The sequence below is a fragment of the Mytilus edulis genome, chromosome 5 (assembly GCF_963676685.1).
Source record: "Mytilus edulis chromosome 5, xbMytEdul2.2, whole genome shotgun sequence".
NCBI lineage: Eukaryota > Metazoa > Mollusca > Bivalvia > Mytilida > Mytilidae > Mytilus > Mytilus edulis.
This window is the reverse complement of record NC_092348.1, coordinates 87,371,729-87,392,854: the sequence shown is the minus strand read 5'-3', so window position 1 is coordinate 87,392,854 and position 21,126 is coordinate 87,371,729. Positions and strand designations below refer to the sequence as shown.

The following is a 21,126-nucleotide window of genomic DNA, read 5'->3' as shown; positions in this document are numbered from 1 at the left end:
AACATTTTATGTCATATTTCGGGCAATAAGACTGTACAAACATCTAACTCTTTTGATTTTTCATTGTATTCTGTGTAAGCTTTAAATAGTTGTGAATGTATGAGATGAGTGGAAGATTAGATAGAGATTGAATATAAGTATAGGGATATGATATTTTTCTATAATAATGATATGTATATGTATATAAATATGAGTATCGAAAGTAAATAATCAGACAATTATGTTCGTGACAAATATTTCACGCTATATAGATAATGTTTGAAATGTGATTCGTTTCAGAGAAAGGACAATAACTAATGGCAATGTTTTCATTTTTGTGTAACTAAAACTGTGATATGTATATATGAATTGTGGATTATAATAAAGATAAAAAAAAAAAAGAGCGTCGTGCTAATAACGCGAATGTCGTGGGTTCGATCCCCACATTGGCCATATATTTTCCTAGTTTTTGTCGCCCACTAAACTAGTATAGTAATTCTCAACATGAGAATATAATAATAAATTAAAAGTTCAGTGATGTTTACAATTTCCATGAAATGGACTCACAATGAGAATAGCACAAAATCCAACACTATTTTAGACAAGAAAACGCATTTAGATTCAAAGTACAAATGATTTGAACATATCTAAAGTTTAGATATCCTTTCTTTATATGTAATTCTGTAAGAATATGATACCCATATATAAGTACATAAAATTTCCCAAATTGTTTCCATCGGCCGGTTAGCTCAGTTGGTTAGAGCGTCGTGCTAATAACGCGAATGTCGTGGGTTCGATCCCCACATTGGCCATGAATTTTTGATAGTCTACAGTATTAAAGCTTTTCGGCTATGTCCGAGATAACAGAAGTTCGTCAAAAGATACTCTTAACGTCAGGAAATGTAAAAAGAAGTGGTAGGTTTAAACTTTTAACCATTTTTTGCACGATTTCCACGCTTTTGACCTTGTCAACTGGAATGCCGTCAAATGAAGTGAACATCCAGCGTTTAGACTTGTGAAAATGACAATTGTTCATGTTGATATGTTTGAATAAATATATAAAATTTCCAAAGTAAGTTTCAAGGGCCGGTTAGCTCAGTTGGTTAGAGCGTCGTGCTAATAACGCGAATGTCGTGGGTTCGATCCCCACATTGGCCATATATTTTCCTAGTTTTTGTCGCCCACTAAACTAGTATAGTAATTCTCAACATGAGAATATAATAATAAATTAAAAGTTCAGTGATGTTTACAATTTCCATGAAATGGACTCACAATGAGAATAGCACAAAATCCAACACTATTTTAGACAAGAAAACGCATTTAGATTCAAAGTACAAATGATTTGAACATATCTAAAGTTTAGATATCCTTTCTTTATATGTAATTCTGTAAGAATATGATACCCATATATAAGTACATAAAATTTCCCAAATTGTTTCCATCGGCCGGTTAGCTCAGTTGGTTAGAGCGTCGTGCTAATAACGCGAATGTCGTGGGTTCGATCCCCACATTGGCCATGAATTTTTGATAGTCTACAGTATTAAAGCTTTTCGGCTATGTCCGAGATAACAGAAGTTCGTCAAAAGATACTCTTAACGTCAGGAAATGTAAAAAGAAGTGGTAGGTTTAAACTTTTAACCATTTTTTGCACGATTTCCACGCTTTTGACCTTGTCAACTGGAATGCCGTCAAATGAAGTGAACATCCAGCGTTTAGACTTGTGAAAATGACAATTGTTCATGTTGATATGTTTGAATAAATATATAAAATTTCCAAAGTAAGTTTCAAGGGCCGGTTAGCTCAGTTGGTTAGAGCGTCGTGCTAATAACGTGGGTGGTCGAGTGGACCTTTAAGTGACTGGACGTGTTGTTTATGTCTAAGGAAAAATTACTATGTTATAAGTGATTGCTCGGATTTCCAAGCATATATTAGGAATATAAACATTCTAACTTGTATCAGAAGTAAGTTGTTTTCTTTAATTATGACAAAACTGTCGTTTGTAAAGTATTACGTATTTGTAAACATTGTCGTATAGAAAGAGGCCACCGAAGGTGAATTGTTTTATAATGGAGAGACTTCCATCTTTATTGATGAGCACCATAGAAAATGCTTGTGGACAATTTAGAAATATAACATTTACCGTGCATGGTGAAAATGACAGAGCACGTATTTCTATCATGTTTTCAAATGAAGATAACAATAAAAGTAAACGAAAGTCTAATTCAACTGTCAATCGTGACAAAAAACGTATGAAGGAATATAACAATATTGTTGATAGTGTTTCTAATATTGAAAAACATACCGAAGTGATTCATTTGAATAGTGCATTTGAAACAAATCAAATACGGGACGAAACGGTAGCAACAAATACATCAGATATAATGGACATTGAAGAGAACCCGTCTGAGGCCTCCACTACTGCATGTACAGGTAACATTGAAACCAGTATAGAACGTCCAAATATAGAACTGTGTTCAATCGATACAGGCAAAGAATGTTCTGTGTCATTGAATAGTGAAATTAACAATGTAAATAAAAACAAACGTGGATTATCCATTGACATAATTGAAAAGGATAAATGTAAAACAAAAGGAAATGTACTTTCAGAATTTATGCCGCTTAGTAAAGTAAATTACAGTGATATTTTATCTGCTACATCTCAACGCGATAGAATGGTAGAACAAAATGACAAAAGTAAACAAACATTTCCGTCAAATATTGCAACTGATATTAAGTTAATTCCAAAATTTGTTTTGAAACAATCAGGAGGTCGCAACGAAATATTGATCGGAAAAACATTGAGGAAACGTCTGATATTGTATTATATAGATGATAAAGAATTTGAAATACTCGATTGCAGTGACCGAGGTTTCTATAAATTTAATAAAGTGTTGACTGAAGATTTTCGTGATGTAAGAACAATACCGAAATTGATGACTGATGATGTGAGAAAAGGAATAGATGAGATGATAGAATTTGCGACAAATAAAAAACTATAATTGTTTCATTATTTTATTATATGTTGATTTGTAAGAGAGATAGTTTGTATGTTGTTTGTGAGAATGTTGTGAAAAAGTTTTTCAAAATATTTTGATAATTTTTGTGCTCTGTTTGCATGTCTTTAAATAGCTGATGATTGACTCGATATTTAATACTTCGAATTTTGATTGCGTTGTGGAATGGAATCCAGCCCAGTGCGAACAATATTTTCTATTGTATTATTTTTTGCCCTCTGTCGGAAAATAAGACGTCATAATCATTGTTCACTCTAATTTTTCTTTGTATTCTGTGTAAGCTTTATATCAATTTGAATGTATGTGCTGAATGGTAGATAAGAGTGAGTTAGAATATAAGTATATGAATATTTTTCTATAGGATATGATATGATATCTATATATGAGTATATAACCAGATAATTGTGTTCGTGAAAATATTTCACGCATTTGAATTGTAAATGCAGAATATTGAATATTTCTTTTCAGAGAAAGGACAATAATTGATTATATTGTTTTCATTGATGTGTAATTCTGAACTGTGATATGTAAATACGAAGTTTGATTATAATAAAGATAAAAAAAAAAGAGCGTCGTGCTAATAACGCGAATGTCGTGGGTTCGATCCCCACATTGGCCATATATTTTTCTAGTTTTTGTCGCCCACTAAACTAGTATAGTAATTCTCAACATGAGAATATAATAATAAATTAAAAGTTCAGTGATGTTTACAATTTCCATGAAATGGACTCACAATGAGAATAGCACAAAATCCAACACTATTTTAGACAAGAAAACGCATTTAGATTCAAAGTACAAATGATTTGAACATATCTAAAGTTTAGATATCCTTTCTTTATATGTAATTCTGTAAGAATATGATACCCATATATAAGTACATAAAATTTCCCAAATTGTTTCCATCGGCCGGTTAGCTCAGTTGGTTAGAGCGTCGTGCTAATAACGCGAATGTCGTGGGTTCGATCCCCACATTGGCCATGAATTTTTGATAGTCTACAGTATTAAAGCTTTTCGGCTATGTCCGAGATAACAGAAGTTCGTCAAAAGATACTCTTAACGTCAGGAAATGTAAAAAGAAGTGGTAGGTTTAAACTTTTAACCATTTTTTGCACGATTTCCACGCTTTTGACCTTGTCAACTGGAATGCCGTCAAATGAAGTGAACATCCAGCGTTTAGACTTGTGAAAATGACAATTGTTCATGTTGATATGTTTGAATAAATATATAAAATTTCCAAAGTAAGTTTCAAGGGCCGGTTAGCTCAGTTGGTTAGAGCGTCGTGCTAATAACGCGAATGTCGTGGGTTCGATCCCCACATTGGCCATATATTTTCCTAGTTTTTGTCGCCCACTAAACTAGTATAGTAATTCTCAACATGAGAATATAATAATAAATTAAAAGTTCAGTGATGTTTACAATTTCCATGAAATGGACTCACAATGAGAATAGCACAAAATCCAACACTATTTTAGACAAGAAAACGCATTTAGATTCAAAGTACAAATGATTTGAACATATCTAAAGTTTAGATATCCTTTCTTTATATGTAATTCTGTAAGAATATGATACCCATATATAAGTACATAAAATTTCCCAAATTGTTTCCATCGGCCGGTTAGCTCAGTTGGTTAGAGCGTCGTGCTAATAACGCGAATGTCGTGGGTTCGATCCCCACATTGGCCATGAATTTTTGATAGTCTACAGTATTAAAGCTTTTCGGCTATGTCCGAGATAACAGAAGTTCGTCAAAAGATACTCTTAACGTCAGGAAATGTAAAAAGAAGTGGTAGGTTTAAACTTTTAACCATTTTTTGCACGATTTCCACGCTTTTGACCTTGTCAACTGGAATGCCGTCAAATGAAGTGAACATCCAGCGTTTAGACTTGTGAAAATGACAATTGTTCATGTTGATATGTTTGAATAAATATATAAAATTTCCAAAGTAAGTTTCAAGGGCCGGTTAGCTCAGTTGGTTAGAGCGTCGTGCTAATAACGCGAATGTCGTGGGTTCGATCCCCACATTGGCCATATATTTTCCTAGTTTTTGTCGCCCACTAAACTAGTATAGTAATTCTCAACATGAGAATATAATAATAAATTAAAAGTTCAGTGATGTTTACAATTTCCATGAAATGGACTCACAATGAGAATAGCACAAAATCCAACACTATTTTAGACAAGAAAACGCATTTAGATTCAAAGTACAAATGATTTGAACATATCTAAAGTTTAGATATCCTTTCTTTATATGTAATTCTGTAAGAATATGATACCCATATATAAGTACATAAAATTTCCCAAATTGTTTCCATCGGCCGGTTAGCTCAGTTGGTTAGAGCGTCGTGCTAATAACGCGAATGTCGTGGGTTCGATCCCCACATTGGCCATGAATTTTTGATAGTCTACAGTATTAAAGCTTTTCGGCTATGTCCGAGATAACAGAAGTTCGTCAAAAGATACTCTTAACGTCAGGAAATGTAAAAAGAAGTGGTAGGTTTAAACTTTTAACCATTTTTTGCACGATTTCCACGCTTTTGACCTTGTCAACTGGAATGCCGTCAAATGAAGTGAACATCCAGCGTTTAGACTTGTGAAAATGACAATTGTTCATGTTGATATGTTTGAATAAATATATAAAATTTCCAAAGTAAGTTTCAAGGGCCGGTTAGCTCAGTTGGTTAGAGCGTCGTGCTAATAACGCGAATGTCGTGGGTTCGATCCCCACATTGGCCATATATTTTTCTAGTTTTTGTCGCCCACTAAACTAGTATAGTAATTCTCAACATGAGAATATAATAATAAATTAAAAGTTCAGTGATGTTTACAATTTCCATGAAATGGACTCACAATGAGAATAGCACAAAATCCAACACTATTTTAGACAAGAAAACGCATTTAGATTCAAAGTACAAATGATTTGAACATATCTAAAGTTTAGATATCCTTTCTTTATATGTAATTCTGTACGAATATGATACCCATATATAAGTACATAAAATTTCCCAAATTGTTTCCAACGGCCGGTTAGCTCAGTTGGTTAGAGCGTCGTGCTAATAACGCGAATGTCGTGGGTTCGATCCCCACATTGGCCATGAATTTTTTTGACGGTGATGAATTGAGCACAGCCCATGATGGAAGTGTAAACAAGTCTCCGGAAAAATTTCGTTGAATTCGACGGATTATATATGATATATTCATAAACAAAGGTAATTCAGATGAACATTGCATTGTAATTGACATTTCGGAACTGATAAACTGTTTATATATATGTTGTTTACCCCTACTCTGACGATTTAATCGTTTGGAGGAGGGGGGTTGACTTGGGTGCGCTTGACTTTTTTTGTTAGGCAGTGCTTGCTTTGGAATTTAAAAATGTCTCAGTTGGAGCCGAATCGTCCGAATTTAGGAAATTCTCGTAGAAACCCAAAGGAAAATAGAAATCGGTTTTCTAAACAGAATTATGTTACTGATAATAAATACTATCAGCGAGAATGTACTGTTAGGGTGGAAAAAATTCCTACACAAGTAATTGGAGAAAGAGTTGTGATAGATGATATTGAGACTTTAACCGGACTGAATAGTGTATTAGCAGTAGTACGATGTGATTTATCGTCATATGATATAACCTTTGACTCTAAAGAGAATGCGTTTAAAATGTTACGAGGCGTAGAAATTGCCAATAGAGATTTTGAGTGTAGTATGATGTTTTCTGACATAACTGTAGTTTCAGTTATAAAATTGCCATCTTATATTTGTGATGATGAGATTACAAGTAAAATTGAAAGTAAAGGAGTGAAAGTAGTTTCACCTGTTTATAGAAGAACCATACCTGGGACTCAGGTTGCTGATGGCACACGATTCATGAGGTGTAAGTTTCCTCCAGGGGTAGTAGCCCTGCCGTGGTCAATGCCTTTTAAATTTGGCACCGACACCAAATACTATCGTGTGGTTCATAACAACCAAACAAAGGTTTGCTCAGAGTGTTCATCTCCTGAGCACATGAGGAAAGATTGTCCACATTTTTTGTGTTATGGTTGTGGAGAAACTGGATATGCTTTGAAAAGTTGTCGAGCAAAAAAATGTAAATTTTGCCGTAATTTGCCGTTGAAATGTGTTTGTAAGCCTTCAACGAGATGGGAACATGAAAGCCGTAACCGAGAAGAAAATAACAAAAATTGTCCGGACTGTGGAGAATATTTCTGTATGTGTAAATGTAGAATTTGCGGAAATGCAAACTTGAAATGTACATGTACTTGCTACACATGTGACACAATTCCATGTGTATGTAAATGTCACCATTGCCGAAGTGACCCGTGCGTTTGTCCTTGTACTGATTGTTCTAAATATCCGTGTGTATGTCAATGTACAGATTGTGATCAATCATTAAAAGATTGTATTTGTATGGTAGCTAATGACAGTAATTCTGAAGATATAATACAAATAAGACCAGATGTAAATAGTGCAGATGAAACAGAAACCTTGGTAAAGTCTACTTTAAGTGAAAATGTACATGACATTGAAAGTACACCAAGTGAAAAATGTATTGAAGATGAAGGAAAACAGGACAGTGAAGCTAAAATACAATTAGATGGGTCAGACAAAGTGCGAAAAACAGCAGTCTCAAAGTTAACAGTAGTGGACGTAGAAGTGCACAATGAGCAAAATGGGGTTCAAGATGGTTTAAAGAGGAAGCGACCAATTTCAGAGGATGGTTTTGGTGACAATGATGATCATAGAACAGATAGTTCAATTGAAACTGATATAGTTGAGAGTGCAAGTATTATTGCTGGAACAGACAGAGAATTAAGTGAAGGTAAAAAAATCAAGAGAAATGATGACGCCGCGATCTCCTGCGATACTGTTGTAGGAGGGGGTGGTGAAATCAATGATGTTGATATGGAGAATAGTCTCTCATTGAATGAGATAATTGGCACCTTGGTTGGTGATGAAGTAATCACCACTGAAGGTGCAAAAGAAAATGAAGAATTGTCTGTCTGTTCTGGTGATGGGTATGAAAGTTCAGTAGAAATACTGGATATAAATAGTGATGTTGATGTTAAAATTGTGGGTCAATTTATTAGTGCTAAGGAAGCTCGAAAATTAAAAAAAAACCAGAGAAAGCTTGAAAGGAGATCAAGGTTAAACCCTCCTCCTAATCTAGATGGTAAAGGTGTTAGATCTGTAGGTCAAAATTGTGAAAGTACTAAGATGTAAACAATGGATAAATATGTAATTTTATTTTATTTCATTTTTGCAATGGTGCTTATATGTTCATTTAATTGTACAGGTCTTAGATGTGTAAATAATTTTCAGAACTTTTTTTAACGTTATTGATGATAAAAAAATTAGTATTGTACTTTTACAGGAGACTTTTTGGGATAATAATTATATAGATAGTATAAAGCATTTATATCCAGGTAAAATCACTTGTAATAATGGTTTGAATTGTAGACAAGGTGTTGCTGTACTTTTAAATGATGATTGTAAAGATAAGATACAGTTTGTTTATTCTGATGAAAAAGGTAGATTTTTACATGTAACATTTCTTGAGAATGAAAAATTGTACAATATTATATCGTTATATGCGCCAAATACGTTAACTGGAAGAACATATTTCTTTGAATTTGTGAAACTGTATACGGATAAAATGGACAATTTAATTATTGGAGGCGACTTCAATACTAGTTTGTCTAATTTAGACAGAGGTGGCAAAACAAAACATATTGTAGATGAACCATGTAGAAAATTATATGAAATAGTTAATAATAATAATGTGTATGATGTGTGGCGTGCTAGAAACACCCACAATAGAATATTTTCATGGAAACGTATTAGTAATAATGAATTACAACAGAGTAGGATAGATTATTTTTTAGTTAGTAGACAGTTGTCACCATGTATTCAAAATGTATATTATAACTTAACTAGTTTAAGTGATCATGCTTTTGTTATATTGAATGTAAACTGTAACAATATAGAAAGAAGTCCTGGTTTGTGGATCCTTAATAATACTCTTCTACAAAATGAACAGTATGTTAGAAGAGTTAAAGAAATTATAACTGTAGAAAAAGAAAATGAGTTACATGAAAGAGATATTTTGATATGGTGGGATAATCTTAAGTATAAAATTAAAAGATATTCCCAAATTTTTTCTTCTTCTTTAGCTAAGGAAAATAGAAGAGATTATTTTAGATTAGAAAAGCAAATTAATACTTTATGTGAAAAAGCTGCCAATGGCAATGATATTGATATAGCTAAATTGGAAAGTTTGAGATTAGAATTGTCTCAATATGAATTAGAAAAATGTAGAGGCGCTGTTCTCAGATCTAAAGCTGTTTGGGCTGTTGAATCAGACAAAAATACAAAATATTTTTTAAATTTAGAAAAATATAAACAGGAGAATAATTCTGTAAAGGAATTGTTGAATGTGAATAATGAATGTGTTAATGATATTAATGGTATTTTAGATTTGCAATATGATTTTTATAAAGAATTGTATACTTGTGTTGATACTGATGATATAAAAATGAATGAATTATTGGATTGTGTAGATGTAAAAATAGATGAAAATGATCATCAATTATGTGAGTCAGATATTTCGTTTGATGAAATAATAAAAGCATTATCTCAAATGTCTAAAAATAAAAGTCCAGGATCTGACGGACTTACTGTTGAGTTTTATTGTCATTTTTATTCTGAGCTTAAGTATGTACTTATGAAACTTTATAATACTATTCAACAAAAGGGATTTTTAAGTAGATCAATGAAATGTGGTGTTATAAGTCTTGTATTTAAGAAAAAAGGTGACAGAAGATCCCTTAAAAATTATAGACCGATATCTCTGTTACAGGTTGATTATAAAATTTTGGCCAGGATAATGGCAAATAGGTTTAAAACTGTTTTACCAAAAATTATTTCTGTAGACCAAACTTGTTGTATAATGGGTCGAGATATATCTAATAATGTAGCAAATGTTAGAGATATCATAGAAATTATTGAAAGAGATGAACTTGAAGGTTATATTATCAAAATTGATCAAGAAAAGGCATTTGATAGAGTGAGTCACTCATATTTATTGAAGGTTCTAAAAAGATATGGTTTTGGAGATAAATTTATTAAATGGATTGAAATATTTTATAATGGTATTAATAGTGCAGTAAAATGCAATGGTTTCTTAACAAACTATTTTTATATTAAGAATGGTATTAGACAAGGCTGTCCTATAAGTGCTTTATTGTATGTTTTAGCTGCTGAGCCTTTACATAGTGAGATTGTTAAAAATGATTTGATAAAAGGTATTGTTGTTCCAAATAGTGGAAAAGTAGGATTAATTTTTCAGCATGCAGACGATACAACTTTATCTGTCTGTAGTAAACAATCTATATCAGAAGTTTTTAAAGTTTTTGATCTATATAGTAGAGCAACTGGTGCTAAAATTAATAGACAAAAATCTGAAATTTTATATGTTGGAAAGGGAGATTTGTCACCTGTTGAAAAACAGGAGTATGGTTTACAAGTATGTGATAATAATGTACAGTTACTTGGTGTTTATGTTGGAAAAAACAGAAATATATGTGATGATCTAAATTGGAAAGAAAAGATATCAAAATTAAAATCTCTTTTGAATATATGGCTACAAAGGCAATTAACATTGCAGGGTAGAGTTGTTGTTGTAAATACGTTAATGATGTCCAGATTTTGGTACACTCTTTTTGTATCCTCTATCCCGGAATGGGCTTATCATGAGATAAAGATCTTATGTGTTAATTTTGTATGGAATAAGAGATCTCATTTGGTGAATTATAATGTTATAATAAATACTAAATGTAATGGAGGTTTGCAATTAGTTGACATGAAATGTAAAATACATGCATTTAGACTAAAGTTTTTAGGAAGATTGATAAATGATGAATATGATGTACTATGGAAACATACTTTTAAATATTTTGTATCAAAGATTTATAATATGAATCTTGGTTTAGAAGTCTTGTTTATTCAAGTACAACATTGTGAGTTAAAATGTTTACCGATTGTGTATATTGAAATGTTAGAAGCTTGGTATATCTTGAGACAGAAGTCTGAATTGAAATTAAGTGTAGAAAACATATATGACCAACCATTGTTTAGGAATCCGGAGATTGTATTGAAGGATAAATCAATACTTTGGTGTGATTTTATAAATGCTGGTATTATTACTCTTAAGGACATATGTTATGAGGTTAAAACAGGGTTTTTACCTGATTGTGCTATTGTTGAAATGATACAAAATGTATTTGAAAATGCAAATGTAAAGAATGTAATTGACCGTTATCATTGTTTAATTTGTGCAATTCCTGATGACTGGAAGCAGACCGTGCAAAGTGAATTGCATCATAGGAATGCAAAAAGAACAATAGACATTTCTGTTATCATTAATCATGTACCATTTGAGTTACCATTGTGTACTGTTAAAAAGCTGTATAATTGTTTATTAGATGATATTTGTAAAGATCCATGTGGTGTTGAAATGTGGAAAACACTGTTCAATATTGATGATAATGACCTTAGTCAAATGTGGTGTAATGTTAATTTATTCTGGAAGCCTGGAAAGTTTATTGAACTAGATTACAAAATACTTCATAATTGTATATTTACCAAAAGTAAATTCAAAAGAATTGGATGGTCTGATGATGATTTATGTGATGTTTGTGGTAGTGAAATTGAAGATCTATTACATATGTTTATAAACTGTGATGAACTTTTAGAATTCCATAACTATTTGTCTGAACTGTTTGTAAAATTATTTGAAAATTGTGATTCTGACAAGATAAGTGGTGTACAGAGTGAACATTTGCTACTATTTGGGTTAAATTGGAAAATGAAAGGTGTTAATGACAGTTTTGTTAACTTTCTGCTTTCAACTGCAAGATATTGTATATTTAGAAGAAGGAATATTATAATGAATGGCAAAACAAATGTTAATTTGGTTCAACTTTTCAAGTACACACTGAAACATTATGTCATGTATTTTTATGTGTATATGTGTCAGAAATGTAAAATGAATTCTTTATTTGAAAAGAAATTTTTGCTTGATAACCCTCTGCTTAAAGAAGTAGACGATGATATAATATTTAAATTGTAGTTATTTGAATATATAAACTGATTGTGTCATGTAGACATTTATACAGAAGCTTGAAATTGAATGTTATAGACATTTCGAATTGATATTGACACTTGTGATAATGTTTTATGTATTTTAATGTGTATAATATGATGTCTTATTTTAATAAAGATAAAAAAAAAAGAGCGTCGTGCTAATAACGCAAATGTCGTGGGTTCGATCCCCACATTGGCCATGAATTTTTGATAGTCTATAGTATTAAAGCTTTTCGGCTATGTCCGAGATAACAGAAGTTCGTCAAAAGATACTCTTAACGTCAGGAAATGTAAAAAGAAGTGGTAGGTTTAAACTTTTAACCATTTTTTGCACGATTTCCACGCTTTTGACCTTGTCAACTGGAATGCCGTCAAATGAAGTGAACATCCAGCGTTTAGACTTGTGAAAATGACAATTGTTCATGTTGATATGTTTGAATAAATATATAAAATTTCCAAAGTAAGTTTCAAGGGCCGGTTAGCTCAGTTGGTTAGAGCGTCGTGCTAATAACGCGAATGTCGTGGGTTCGATCCCCACATTGGCCATATATTTTTCTAGTTTTTGTCGCCCACTAAACTAGTATAGTAATTCTCAACATGAGAATATAATAATAAATTAAAAGTTCAGTGATGTTTACAATTTCCATGAAATGGACTCACAATGAGAATAGCACAAAATCCAACACTATTTTAGACAAGAAAACGCATTTAGATTCAAAGTACAAATGATTTGAACATATCTAAAGTTTAGATATCCTTTCTTTATATGTAATTCTGTAAGAATATGATACCTATATATAAGTACATAAAATTTCCCAAATTGTTTCCATCGGCCGGTTAGCTCAGTTGGTTAGAGCGTCGTGCTAATAACGCGAATGTCGTGGGTTCGATCCCCACATTGGCCATGAATTTTTGATAGTCTATAGTATTAAAGCTTTTCGGCTATGTCCGAGATAACAGAAGTTCGTCAAAAGATACTCTTAACGTCAGGAAATGTAAAAAGAAGTGGTAGGTTTAAACTTTGAACCATTTTTTGCACGATTTCCACGCTTTTGACCTTGTCAACTGGAATGCCGTCAAATGAAGTGAACATCCAGCGTTTAGACTTGTGAAAATGACAATTGTTCATGTTGATATGTTTGAATAAATATATAAAATTTCCAAAGTAAGTTTCAAGGGCCGGTTAGCTCAGTTGGTTAGAGCGTCGTGCTAATGAAAAAAGTCGAGCGCACCTTAAACGGATATAGACATGTAATTTTCTGCTCCTGTTATTGGGTTACTATTTCTAGTGGATTTGGATTTAACCAGCCGGAATAAGTAAATGTGACTATCTAACAGTAATGTAAGTTGAAATACTGACATTTTTGAGAATTATACTGTGCGTATTTGTTATTTTGTGAACTTTACTTTTTGCTGTGAAACGTTGAGGTACTTTAAAGGGAAATCATTATGGAAAAATTACCAAAGCCCTTAGTTGCGTTAATTAACAGTGTTATAGATGATTATGAACAATTAACATGGAATTCCAATTACCTTGGTGACAAAATGAGAATGTCATTGGTTTGGACAAGGGGTGATGCACTACATGTAAATAGAGGAATCAAGCATAATTCCAGATCTAATAGAGACAGAGACAATAAAAGAATGAAAACATTGAAAGAAAGAATAAACAATACAGAAGACGACGTTAATAAGACACTTAACATTAATATCGATAATTCAGAAGTGGAAATGGAATCGGGTGATGATATGCTACACGATGAAACGATAGATCTCCCATCAGTAGCCCCAGCAGAAAAGGTAAACACTACACCTGTAGTGAAAATTGTTCAGCCGGTTTGTGCATCGATAGACAAAACAATCAATTTAAAGGACAATGTATTAACGGAAAGTATAGTGTGTCAAGGTTCGCGAACTGAACGGAATTTACACACGGATGTTAAAGAAAAAGAAAATAAAGAAATAGACAAAAATAAAAACTATCGCTCCGAAGTTAATAATTACAGGGAAGAGTCCGTGTACAGATAGTCATTTTCAGAAAATTGTATACAGCCAACGATCAGACGGAAGTTGTTTGATAGGAAAATTAAAAAAGAAAGAAATGGTAGTTATATGGACATTAGGGAAGCGCGGTGAATTTCGTCATGTAAATTTAGAAACTGACAAAATCGAATATGAAAACGCAATGTCTTCCGTCTACAAATTTAGAGACATTAGAAAATCGGACAATGATGAAATTAAGTGTTATGTTCGTGCTATTCCAAGAATTGAAAGATATGCAGAGATGCACAGACTTTGTTTGTGGTGTTTTGATGAATAAACTGTTATTAGGGAGGGGGATATTTGATGTTGAATATGTTAAATAATTCTAAAATAATTTTTGTGGTGTATCAAAATTCTGGTCTGGAAACCAACCGTTTTTTAAAACAACCAACATTAATTAAAATAGATCATTTGCGTATTTATTAACATTTCCGATTGTTTTTCTCCTTGTAATAGTTGAACTGTTGTTTTATTATTTTATTTAAAATTGAGAAAAAGTACAAAAAAAAAAATAAGAGAGTAGAAGATTAAAGTATAAGCAAGTTACCAGAGAGTCATTTCAGGGTGAAATAAAATAAGAAAATATATATATTGTATAATACTTAGAATATTTTCCATTTCAGAGAAAGGACAATAAATATTTACAATGTTTTCATTTATGTGTAATTGTAATTGTGAACTGTGATATGTATATATAGATTGTGAATATAATAAAGATAAAAAAAAAGAGCGTCGTGCTAATAACGCGAATGTCGTGGGTTCGATCCCCACATTGGCCATATATTTTTCTAGTTTTTGTCGCCCACTAAACTAGTATAGTAATTCTCAACATGAGAATATAATAATAAATTAAAAGTTCAGTGATGTTTACAATTTCCATGAAATGGACTCACAATGAGAATAGCACAAAATCCAACACTATTTTAGACAAGAAAACGCATTTAGATTCAAAGTACAAATGATTTGAACATATCTAAAGTTTAGATATCCTTTCTTTATATGTAATTCTGTAAGAATATGATACCCATATATAAGTACATAAAATTTCCCAAATTGTTTCCAACGGCCGGTTAGCTCAGTTGGTTAGAGCGTCGTGCTAATAACGCGAATGTCGTGGGTTCGATCCCCACATTGGCCATGAATTTTTTTGACGGTGATGAATTGAGCACAGCCCATGATGGAAGTGTAAACAAGTCTCCGGAAAAATTTCGTTGAATTCGACGGATTATATATGATATATTCATAAACAAAGGTAATTCAGATGAACATTGCATTGTAATTGACATTTCGGAACTGATAAACTGTTTATATATATGTTGTTTACCCCTACTCATTAACGATTTAATCGTTTGGAGGAGGGGGGTTGACTTGGGTGCGCTTGACTTTTTTTGTTAGGCAGTGCTTGCTTTGGAATTTAAAAATGTCTCAGTTGGAGCCGAATCGTCCGAATTTAGGAAATTCTCGTAGAAACCCAAAGGAAAATAGAAATCGGTTTTCTAAACAGAATTATGTTACTGATAATAAATACTATCAGCGAGAATGTACTGTTAGGGTGGAAAAAATTCCTACACAAGTAATTGGAGAAAGAGTTGTGATAGATGATATTGAGACTTTAACCGGACTGAATAGTGTATTAGCAGTAGTACGATGTGATTTATCGTCATATGATATAACCTTTGACTCTAAAGAGAATGCGTTTAAAATGTTACGAGGCGTAGAAATTGCCAATAGAGATTTTGAGTGTAGTATGATGTTTTCTGACATAACTGTAGTTTCAGTTATAAAATTGCCATCTTATATTTGTGATGATGAGATTACAAGTAAGATTGAAAGTAAAGGAGTGAAAGTAGTTTCACCTGTTTATAGAAGAACCGTACCTGGGACTCAGGTTGCTGATGGCACACGATTCATGAGGTGTAAGTTTCCTCCAGGGGTAGTAGCCCTGCCGTGGTCAATGCCTTTTAAATTTGGCACCGACACCAAATACTATCGTGTGGTTCATAACAACCAAACAAAAGTTTGCTCAGAGTGTTCATCTCCTGAGCACATGAGGAAAGATTGTCCACATTTTTTGTGTTATGGTTGTGGAGAAACTGGACATGCATTGAAAAGTTGTCGAGCAAAAAAATGTAAATTTTGCCGTAATTTGCCGTTGAAATGTGTTTGTAAGCCTTCAACGAGATGGGAACATGAAAGCCGTAACCGAGAAGAAAATAACAAAAATTGTCCGGACTGTGGAGAATATTTCTGTATGTGTAAATGTAGAATTTGCGGAAATGCAAACTTGAAATGTACATGTACTTGCTACACATGTGACACAATTCCATGTGTATGTAAATGTCACCATTGCCGAAGTGACCCGTGCGTTTGTCCTTGTACTGATTGTTCTAAATATCCGTGTGTATGTCAATGTACAGATTGTGATCAATCATTAAAAGATTGTATTTGTATGGTAGCTAATGACAGTAATTCTGAAGATATAATACAAATAAGACCAGATGTAAATAGTGCAGATGAAACAGAAACCTTGGTAAAGTCTACTTTAAGTGAAAATGTACATGACATTGAAAGTACACCAAGTGAAAAATGTATTGAAGATGAAGGAAAACAGGACAGTGAAGCTAAAATACAATTAGATGGGTCAGACAAAGTGCGAAAAACAGCAGTCTCAAAGTTAACAGTAGTGGACGTAGAAGTGCACAATGAGCAAAATGGGGTTCAAGATGGTTTAAAGAGGAAGCGACCAATTTCAGAGGATGGTTTTGGTGACAATGATGATCATAGAACAGATAGTTCAATTGAAACTGATATAGTTGAGAGTGCAAGTATTATTGCTGGAACAGACAGAGAATTAAGTGAAGGTAAAAGAATCAAGAGAAATGATGACGCCGCGATCTCCTGCGATACTGTTGTAGGAGGGGGTGGTGAAATCAATGATGTTGATATGGAGAATAGTCTCTCATTGAATGAGATAATTGGCACCTTGGTTGGTGATGAAGTAATCACCACTGAAGGTGCAAAAGAAAATGAAGAATTGTCTGTCTGTTCTGGTGATGGGTATGAAAGTTCAGTAGAAATACTGGATATAAATAGTGATGTTGATGTTAAAATTGTGGGTCAATTTATTAGTGCTAAGGAAGCTCGAAAATTAAAAAAAAAAACAGAGAAAGCTTGAAAGGAGATCAAGGTTAAACCCTCCTCCTAATCTAGATGGTAAAGGTGTTAGATCTGTAGGTCAAAATTGTGAAAGTACTAAGATGTAAACAATGGATAAATATGTAATTTTATTTTATTTCATTTTTGCAATGGTGCTTATATGTTCATTTAATTGTAATGGTCTTAGATGTGTAAATAATTTTCAGAACTTTGTTAGCGTTATTGATGATAAAAAAATTAGTATTGTACTTTTACAGGAGACTTTTTGGGATAATAATTATATAGATAGTATAAAGCATTTATATCCAGGTAAAATCACTTGTAATAATGGTTTGAATTGTAGACAAGGTGTTGCTGTACTTTTAAATGATGATTGTAAAGATAAGATACAGTTTGTTTATTCTGATGAAAAAGGTAGATTTTTACATGTAACATTTCTTGAGAATGAAAAATTGTACAATATTATATCGTTATATGCGCCAAATACGTTAACTGGAAGAACATATTTCTTTGAATTTGTGAAACTGTATACGGATAAAATGGACAATTTAATTATTGGAGGCGACTTCAATACTAGTTTGTCTAATTTAGACAGAGGTGGCAAAACAAAACATATTGTAGATGAACCATGTAGAAAATTATATGAAATAGTTAATAATAATAATGTGTATGATGTGTGGCGTGCTAGAAACACCCACAATAGAATATTTTCATGGAAACGTATTAGTAATAATGAATTACAACAGAGTAGGATAGATTATTTTTTAGTTAGTAGACAGTTGTCACCATGTATTCAAAATGTATATTATAACTTAACTAGTTTAAGTGATCATGCTTTTGTTATATTGAATGTAAACTGTAACAATATAGAAAGAGGTCCTGGTTTGTGGATCCTTAATAATACTCTTTTACAAAATGAACAGTATGTTAGAAGAGTTAAAGAAATTATAACTGTAGAAAAAGAAAATGAGTTACATGAAAGAGATATTTTGATATGGTGGGATAATCTTAAGTATAAAATTAAAAGATATTCCCAAATTTTTTCTTCTTCTTTAGCTAAGGAAAATAGAAGAGATTATTTTAGATTAGAAAAGCAAATTAATACTTTATGTGAAAAAGCTGTCAATGGCAATGATATTGATATAGCTAAATTAGAAAGTTTGAGATTAGAATTGTCTCAATATGAATTAGAAAAATGTAGAGGCGCTGTTCTCAGATCTAAAGCTGTTTGGGCTGTTGAATCAGACAAAAATACAAAATATTTTTTAAATTTAGAAAAATATAAACAGGAGAATAATTCTGTAAAGGAATTGTTGAATGTGAATAATGAATGTGTTAATGAGATTAATGGTATTTTAGATTTGCAATATGATTTTTATAATGCCCGCGTCACACTGTCCCGATTTTTACGCCGATGGCAACACGGTAATGGAAATTTTCAAAATCGGGACTAATCGTATCCAGATCGGGCTATTCGTAGTGCCATCTTTAACCATCGTAGAACCATCGGCCACTTTTTCTAGCCTTCGGGGACAACTTCGGGAAGGGCTATAAATTTTATAACATGTTAAAAAATCCCCGAAGGTGCGTCCGATGTTTAAGGTTCGTATTGAGTTCGTATCACCATCCTCACCATCATAATGTCACCGGGAATGCATCTTTTCACATCGTATTGCATTCGTGTTTCCATCGTTTCCATCGGGCAATTTTGACATTACGATGTCTACACGAATGAATCACGAAGATACCCGAAGGTCTTACGATGGCAACACGACTTCGTGAAGACCTCGTAATCCCGTCGTGTTGCCATCGAATAAAAGTACGAAGTCGACAAGATGGAACTACGACGGCAATAAATCCAGCTAAATGTAAGTTAATTTTCGCGCTAAAATACATTTAAAGTGCCATGCCCGATATGCACTGGTCAGTCTAATACGACAGTTAAGAAAGACGTTCACAAAACATGGAGCTCATATCATATGATTCTATGAGAACAAGAAAGGCGACTGCGTTGTTTCTATTAATTCAAATGGAACAAGAAGAGCAGCTATTACAGGCTCAGGATTTACTTTTACAAGTAAAATATTATTTTTGGTCAATTTTTCATATCAAGTAACATAATGAAAATCATAAACGCGCCTCGTACACCAACACTGCAGGTACACGTATATAGGGAAACCAAATTTTTCTTCATTATTCTGATTTTTTATGTATCGTCTGAGTTGTTGTCACACGAATGTTTACTCAATAACCATTTTGTTTTCCATATGTCATATTTTGCCGCATTTGTTGCTTTCCCCACATCCTTCTTTTTGTGTATATTATTACGATATTCTCCTGGAAAGAGCTCTTTTTTAATAAAAGGGATCAACGAACCCATTACCTTACCTTTAAGAATAGATCAGTAAACATGGGCATAATTATGGGTGATTATTCAGATTAGTGCACACATTTTACAGTTCAAACAAAGCAATGCCGAGCGTGGCATCCCCTCGTATGTAACATATTGGGGACAAATATGGACACTATATTTGTATATGACACATGCAGAAAAAGGTAAATTGAATATGCATGTTTGATACATAAACTATTTTTTTAGAAATCAACCAAAACATTCAGTAACTGGAAATACCTTTAATATTGTCTTTAGAACCAGCAGGTAAAAAAATGAGCAACCAATTTCCTGTGTATTATGCTATTTCAAGGAAAAAAAACTAGTCCATCTGCATGACCTTGACCTTTGGCCTTGAACGTAAAAAATGTCAGATCATTACAAGGAAGAACAATATACCAAATGTGGTTAAAATCTTTTGAAGCATATTGGTTTTAGAGTGTCCACAAGGATGATATTGCTTTGTATTACAACTGCAACTGTGACCTTGACCTTTGAACTTTAAGTCATTAGCGCTTAAGATATTCTTAACGAGTAACACCATACCAAGTTTTGAGCATTTTGGTTCTAGAGTGTCCATAACAATTTTATCTACACGCAACTTACATGTAGTAAGCGAGGGGATAATAAACTAAGTTTTATAAGAATTAGACAAAACGATCGATTTCCCGCTATGCATGGCAGACTTGTACAGAAACGATATGTTGTCGAAATTCTGTTCGTATCTTTTAGACATCGTATGGCCATCGCGCCATCATCGTAATCCATCGTACAGCCTTCGTAATCCATCGTGTAGCCTTCGTGATCCATCGTGTAGGCTTCGGCTGAGATATGAAGCTTAAATACCCGTCTTCGGTTAACCTTCGTATGTCCATCTTTTGCTATCGTATATAATTTTGGCACATTCGTATAGACTTCGTTGTTCATCGTACTTGCTTCGGTCACTTTGTGGTATTTTAACGAGATCGGGACCAACTTCGTACGAACTTACAATTTTCGCATTCGGGTGTCCATCGTATATAAAAATCGGGACAGTGTGACGCGGGCATAAAGAATTGTATACTTGTGTTGATACTGATGATATAAAAATGAATGAATTATTGGATTGTGTAGATGTAAAAATAGATGAAAATGATCATCAATTATGTGAGTCAGATATTTCGTTTGATGAAATAATAAAAGCATTATCTCAAATGTCTAAAAGTAAAAGTCCAGGATCTGACGGACTTACTGTTGAGTTTTATTGTCATTTTTATTCTGAGCTTAAGTATGTACTTATGAAACTTTATAATACTATTCAACAAAAGGGATTTTTAAGTAGATCAATGAAATGTGGTGTTATAAGTCTTGTATTTAAGAAAAAAGGTGACAGAAGATCCCTTAAAAATTATAGACCGATATCTCTG

General features: G+C 32.8%; 13 non-coding genes across 13 annotated transcripts; all 13 read left to right on the top strand.

The window, feature by feature from the left end:
• Nucleotides 1-717: 717 nt before the first annotated feature.
• Trnai-aau (transfer RNA isoleucine (anticodon AAU)) lies at nucleotides 718-791 on the top strand. The gene has a single exon. It is a non-coding gene; the product is annotated as a tRNA-Ile (tRNA).
• Nucleotides 792-1,063: 272 nt separating this feature from the next.
• On the top strand, nucleotides 1,064-1,137 carry Trnai-aau (transfer RNA isoleucine (anticodon AAU)). Its single transcript has one exon. It is a non-coding gene; the product is annotated as a tRNA-Ile (tRNA).
• A 285-nt stretch (nucleotides 1,138-1,422) lies between these two features.
• Nucleotides 1,423-1,496, top strand: Trnai-aau (transfer RNA isoleucine (anticodon AAU)). Its single transcript has one exon. It is a non-coding gene; the product is annotated as a tRNA-Ile (tRNA).
• Nucleotides 1,497-3,897: 2,401 nt separating this feature from the next.
• Trnai-aau (transfer RNA isoleucine (anticodon AAU)) lies at nucleotides 3,898-3,971 on the top strand. The gene has a single exon. It is a non-coding gene; the product is annotated as a tRNA-Ile (tRNA).
• Nucleotides 3,972-4,243: 272 nt separating this feature from the next.
• On the top strand, nucleotides 4,244-4,317 carry Trnai-aau (transfer RNA isoleucine (anticodon AAU)). Its single transcript has one exon. It is a non-coding gene; the product is annotated as a tRNA-Ile (tRNA).
• Nucleotides 4,318-4,602: 285 nt separating this feature from the next.
• Trnai-aau (transfer RNA isoleucine (anticodon AAU)) lies at nucleotides 4,603-4,676 on the top strand. The gene has a single exon. It is a non-coding gene; the product is annotated as a tRNA-Ile (tRNA).
• A 272-nt stretch (nucleotides 4,677-4,948) lies between these two features.
• Trnai-aau (transfer RNA isoleucine (anticodon AAU)) lies at nucleotides 4,949-5,022 on the top strand. Its single transcript has one exon. It is a non-coding gene; the product is annotated as a tRNA-Ile (tRNA).
• Nucleotides 5,023-5,307: 285 nt separating this feature from the next.
• Trnai-aau (transfer RNA isoleucine (anticodon AAU)) lies at nucleotides 5,308-5,381 on the top strand. Its single transcript has one exon. It is a non-coding gene; the product is annotated as a tRNA-Ile (tRNA).
• A 272-nt stretch (nucleotides 5,382-5,653) lies between these two features.
• Nucleotides 5,654-5,727, top strand: Trnai-aau (transfer RNA isoleucine (anticodon AAU)). Its single transcript has one exon. It is a non-coding gene; the product is annotated as a tRNA-Ile (tRNA).
• A 285-nt stretch (nucleotides 5,728-6,012) lies between these two features.
• Nucleotides 6,013-6,086, top strand: Trnai-aau (transfer RNA isoleucine (anticodon AAU)). The gene has a single exon. It is a non-coding gene; the product is annotated as a tRNA-Ile (tRNA).
• Nucleotides 6,087-12,601: 6,515 nt separating this feature from the next.
• Trnai-aau (transfer RNA isoleucine (anticodon AAU)) lies at nucleotides 12,602-12,675 on the top strand. Its single transcript has one exon. It is a non-coding gene; the product is annotated as a tRNA-Ile (tRNA).
• Nucleotides 12,676-12,960: 285 nt separating this feature from the next.
• Nucleotides 12,961-13,034, top strand: Trnai-aau (transfer RNA isoleucine (anticodon AAU)). The gene has a single exon. It is a non-coding gene; the product is annotated as a tRNA-Ile (tRNA).
• Nucleotides 13,035-15,236: 2,202 nt separating this feature from the next.
• On the top strand, nucleotides 15,237-15,310 carry Trnai-aau (transfer RNA isoleucine (anticodon AAU)). Its single transcript has one exon. It is a non-coding gene; the product is annotated as a tRNA-Ile (tRNA).
• Nucleotides 15,311-21,126: the final 5,816 nt, after the last annotated feature.